The sequence below is a fragment of the Haliotis rubra genome, unplaced genomic scaffold (genome assembly GCF_003918875.1).
Source record: "Haliotis rubra isolate DU_JTF1 unplaced genomic scaffold, ASM391887v1 Scf4, whole genome shotgun sequence".
Classification (NCBI taxonomy): domain Eukaryota; kingdom Metazoa; phylum Mollusca; class Gastropoda; order Lepetellida; family Haliotidae; genus Haliotis; species Haliotis rubra.
Window position 1 is genome coordinate 2892351 of NW_025767079.1, and position 6000 is coordinate 2898350.

Genomic DNA, 6000 nt, shown 5'->3' on the forward strand with positions numbered 1-6000 from the left:
AATGTAGAATCGGGTAAACAAACCAAGGCTCTTGATAGAAGCTAATCTTGGTTCGAATGAAAGCCTAACGATTCCTGGAATCTGAGGCAGAGGATACTGTGATGTATTAGGACAGCTGCCAACCGCGTTAAGCAAATCAGTCCTAAGGGAGTATTTATGAGCTGTATATTTTAAACGGCAACTTAGTTTTGCACAATTTGTGAAATGACGTGTTCAGTAGATATCATAATTGATCCGAACTAACATATGGCTGTTCACATAAATATTTTAACAACTATGGTGAACATAAGTGCAGAGATCGACGCAACGAAACTCATGGATCAAATATTTTTAAACGGATATCAAACTTGATCGAGCAGCCTTGCGAAGCGTAAGTAAAATACTGCTATAGGTTTTGGAAACATTTCACGGGTTTCTTTCCAAATTCAGATGGTTTGGTTTGTTGTGTAACGCCGCACGCAGTAATACTCCAGTAATATGGTTTCAGTCTGTAAATAATCGAGTCCAGTCCAGACAGTCCTGTGGTCAACAGCAATGGCATTGATCTACCCAACTGGGATACGATGACATGTGTCAACCAATTCAGCGAGCCTGACCTCCCGATCCCGTTAGTCACCTCTTACGACAAGCGTGGGTTGCTGAAGACCAGTTCTAAACCGGATCTTCACCGGACTAAAACTCAACTCATATCAGCGCCGGTGAGATTAGATATATGAACTGTTTACAATAATATCTGCTCCTGACGGCTTTTACATTTATAACCCAATTACACATTTAAATACAAATGAAATCCCACTTTTTTTAATTCGAAAAGTCAGCATCTTGCAGTCGTTGCATGGCTAACCGACAATGTTAGGGTTGGGGTCCTTCGTCGTGTGATGCTGGTTCTGTGCAGCTTGAAGGAGACGCGGCAGTGTCTGCGTCCATAAGGTGACCCGGTCCTTGTAGGGCTTGGATCCGACGGACATGGTGGTATTCAGCAGTAGATAGTGTTCCCCTGGCTCCGAGAACTGAGGCCAAGTCTGGTGCAGGCCATACTGTACAGCGTTGTTGGGATCACTGTAATATAGAAACAGCCCTTATCAGGTCACTTAAAATACTTCACAACATTCAGCTGAGCTACATAACCTTTGCGTTATATCACTTTTAATGACACAAGAGCCTGAAGTAAAAATCTCGAAAGTGAAACAAAATATGTAACTTTGATCATTGGAACATTCTTTGGTCGCAACTAGTCAAGGATAAGGTAAGTACATATGATCAAATACAGTTGGTCAATGTACTGCTGACGATGACGTATTCTTGTCATTCCTCCTTGGAGGTATCCCTGACCCCTGTAAAGATGTATTAGTTGTAACATTTGGTCAGAACTGGTTGTAATCATTACTTCCTCAGTTCGCAGTTGGGAGAGCATACTCCGGCAATGTTCATAAATACCTACAGATCTTCCACAATGGAACATCACTGTATAATTCAAGTACTAATAGACAAATTTCTGTACTGTTGTTTATCAGATAAATGTAATCTTCATTTTATGGAGGAAATAAAGAATATCTATCTATTTCCCATTTGTCAAATGAATCATACCTTTAACCAAATGAGCTTGAAATACAAACAATAACAGTGCAATGACTGTCTGCTGGGGATAGGTGCCCCACTCTGGGAGTCTGGGTTCAAATCCCGGATGGGACTCAACCTGACAAAACTATTAAAATCTGAACTTTAGTCAGAAAGTGTAATCCCAAATCCCTATCATATGGGAAAACAAGGCAATAGAAATACATTGTGTGTTGCGGAAAGTTTAGCGTATTCTGTAAGGGTAAGAAGTTTAAAATACTCATGTACTTCAATGTGCCAATCAATTGCTGACGAACAACACATTTGCACTTTCATCCTACCTTACTGACAGAATCAAACCAACAAAGCCCACCGCATTCCATACACATTTTTAAGAAGATTATTTGGTGAACATACCCATGATGTCTTTCAGAAGTCACAAGCAATCAAACGATTGCTTTCTCCCATTCGACCCGTGAAGATCCGGGGTAGAATAGGTCTTCAACAACCCATGCTTGCCACAAAAGGCGACTATGCCTGTCATAAGAGGCGACTAACGGGATCGGGTGGTCAGGCTCGCTGACTTGGTTGACACATGTCATCGGTTCCCAATTGCGCAGATCGATGCTCATGCTGTTGATCACTGGATTGTCTGGTCCAGACTCGATTATTTACAGACCGACGCCATATAGCGGGGATACTGCTGAGTATCGGCGTAAAACTAAACTCACTCACTCACTCACTTTCTCCCATTCTGACACACGCAAACTAAACTCGTCCGTCCTAATTCTTACAACCATTCTTGTTAAAACGTTTTACCAAACATACCCATATCTTGCAAAATCTGTCAGCAGACCGATCAATGTTTGTGAGAGTTTCCTTTCCGATTTATCTGGATCTGTTGAACTGATGGGGAAAACCTTTGCGAAAGCACCCAAGATGGCTTTGCTGAGACCAAAAGTGTAATAGAGGTCTTCGCCATCATCTATCCCCTTGCCCTGACCGCTCATAAAGGATGGGATGTGGTCAAACACATACATGTAGGTCTTCTTCCCCGTTTTCAAGCTGCTGGTCAGCTTTGAATGGGCCCTCGCAAAGAGCGTCCCTGGGGCAACCATTCCAGCATCACCAAGAGTGTCCATTACTGCCTGAAGAGTAACGGTATGGCTTTGAGAGGGGGCATACACCTTAACCACGGCCTGTGTCATGTCAGAAGAGGATGTTCCGAAATAAACCTGAAGAACCTCTGGGACGAAGATGTTCCTGTAGAATGTCTTGTTCTCAACTGATGAGGATAATGAGGAGTGGAACAGATAATCAGCTGCTTTTCAAAGTCTCTTGAACAGCCCATCTTCATTGCTTACCACCGACACCATGCAGTCCAGATTTTGGATACCTGCTTTAGATAACCTGGGGAGCTCATTAGTAACAACGGGTCGTCTTTGACAAATATCCCATCAATAGTAGGTACAAAATAGAACTCGGCTAATGCTGTGACGGGTTCATTTCCCATTGGCCATGATGATGCAGTCAACTTCTTGGCAGACACGGTCCTCAGACAGGCGACCATGGATACGGAATCGCTCTGGGAGGAACAGTTTACTTTTTGAGCCAGTTGTCGTGCATATTTCAGAGGGTTCCTTGTATAAGCCCATGAGGACGAGGCAGACCCGCTCTGCATGATTGTCCTCTGAAACAAACCCTTGGACCCTGAGTACAAGGCCTGGAATGCCACACTAGCGGATCCTGCTGATTGTCCCATGAGGGTAATGCTGTTGATGTCCCCGCCAAAAGATGCAATATTCTTCTTAACCCATTTCAGAGCAAGATGCTGGTCCCAGAGGCCATAGTTTCCCGCTGACACGTGGTCCTTTGTGCTGAGGAACCCAAGTGGCCCCAAGCGGTATTGGATGGTGACGACTATGACCTGTCCATGGGCAACTATCGATGAAGGATCATAGGAGAAAGCATCTCCTGAAACGAATCCCCCTCTATGTATCCAGACAAGTACAGGTATGTTACTGGTTTCCGTAATTGAGACTGGAGTGAATGCATTCAATGTTAAGCAATCCTCGTCCCCAGTGGCACCATATCCACCAAACGCCTTGAGAGTTTGGACGCAAGCTGGACCATAACTGTTGGCTTTAAAGATGTGATTAAACCCAGGATGTGGTTGTGGTCGCTTGAACCGTCCGCCCCCAGTAGGCGGAACTGCAAAGGGGATTCCTAAATATGCATGATAAGGTGTCCAGTCCTCGGTGACGTTCGTGGTCCCCTCAACTATACCCCAAGGGGTGTCGATGATGGGTTGAGCGTTGAGTTATTGCAAGGTAAACAACAAGGTGAAGACACCGATGAGAACCATTGTGTTGTTTTGAAGAACGAACATACTCTTAAAGTTTTAAAGCTTATTATTTTATGTAACAGTCACGTGTGTTGTTCAATCGCAATGGTAGTATAAATAGCTTTCAAGATACAAGATACCCTAGTTAACTCCTCTTTATCTGCAATGAAAAATCGGCCAGACAATTTCAACATTTGTGCATAAATGATAGCTTGGATTCAAACCACTTCGATGCCTGTTTATGTTATTTTCTTCACTCGAACTGCAAAGGCTATGCCCACTCGTCCCGAGAACTTATTAGAATCAACGCTGATTAGCTGATGAAGCACTTCGGACAAAACCCAGGAGAGGCACAACAGGAACAACTGCTTGCTAACAATTCTGACCACATGATCGCCTGAACAAGATTCGATTATTTTCACTCTATAAACATCCAGATAGTATTATCGCAAAGTGCGACATTAAACAAAAACAACCAAAATGTTCTTCGTTCTTAGCCCCGTTCCACAAGACCGCCTTAGCATCATGATTGTTCGACTCTGTTGTGAATATTTGTTAAAACATAGACGTCATGGTCATCTTGACACTTCTTTTTGACTTTGTGAAACATGATTTATGTGCCCAGTTCCATTCTAAGCCTCAATACTATAAGTATTACCTAGGGGGAAATTTAGACATTTCTCATGGAATAGGCCTCACGCCTGACTGCGAATTGATCATGTTAAAAGAAGTATGGTTTGCATGACTTCATTCTGAGTTGCTCGGACTGTCATTTGTCTAGAGCCAATCCACCCTTCAAAGAGGACCAGTGCTTCTTAGTAACTTCTTGTCCATAGTTGATTATGAACAGACTGGACTTCTGCCGAATGGTGCATAACACAACAATCTTACAAGTGAGGTTTGCATGACTTCATTCATTCTTAGTTGCTTGGATTTTTTAATTTGTCAAGAGCCAGTTCAGCCTTCAAAGAGGACCAATGCTTCTTCGTAATTCCTCATCCATAGTTGATTATGAACAGGCTGGAATACTGCCGAATGGTGCATCTCACAACAGTCTTACAAACAAAATATTTGCTCACTCTCTTTGTAACATATTAACACATTCAAGCTCAAATAATTCACCGCGTTCCAGAGATTGTTCTTGTAAACAATATTTGACACACCTACATATTAACACATTCAAGCTCAAATAATTCACCGCGTTCCAGAGATTGTTCTTGTAAACAATATTTGACACACCTACCCATGTCTTGAGAAATCTGTGAGCAGTCCCATCAATGTATGTGCCAGCTTCTTTTCGGATTGGTCTGGATCTGTTAAAGTGTTGGGGAACGCCTTTGCCATAGCAGCGAGGTAGGCTTTGCTGAGACCAAACGTGTACATGAGGTCTTCACCATGATCCATCCCCTTGCCATGACCAATGATGAAGGATGGGATGTGGTCAAACACATACATGTAGGTCTTCTTCCTTGTTTTCAAGCTGCTGGTCAGCTTTGCATGAGCCCTCGCAAAGAGCGTCGCCGGGGCAACCATTCCAGCATCACTAAGAGTGTTCATTACTGCCTGAAGAGTAACGCTATGACTTTGAGAGGGGGCATACACCTTAGCCACCGCCTGTGTCATGTCAGAAGAGGATGCTCCAAAATAAACCCGCAGCATCTCTGGGATGAAGCTGTTTCTGTAGAATCGATTGTTCTCAACTGATGAGGATAATGAGGAGTGGAACTGTTTATCAGCTGCTTTTGTAACTATTTGAATCCGTCCACCTTCACTGCTTACCACCGACACCATGCAGTCCAGATTTTGAAGTCCTACCTGCTTCAGGTAAGTTTGGGAGTTCATTAGCTTTAGCGGATCGTCTTTGACAAACACCCCATCAATAGTAGGTACAAAGTAGAACTCGGCTAATGCTGTGACGGGTTCATTTCCCATTGGCCATGATGCTGCAGTCAACTTCTTGGCAGACACGGTCCTCAGACAGGCGACCATGGATGCGGAATCGCTCTGGGAGGAACAGTTGACTTTTTGAGCCAGTTGTCTTGCATATTTCAGAGGGTTCCTTGTGTAAGCCCATGAGGACGAGGCAGACCCGCTCTGCA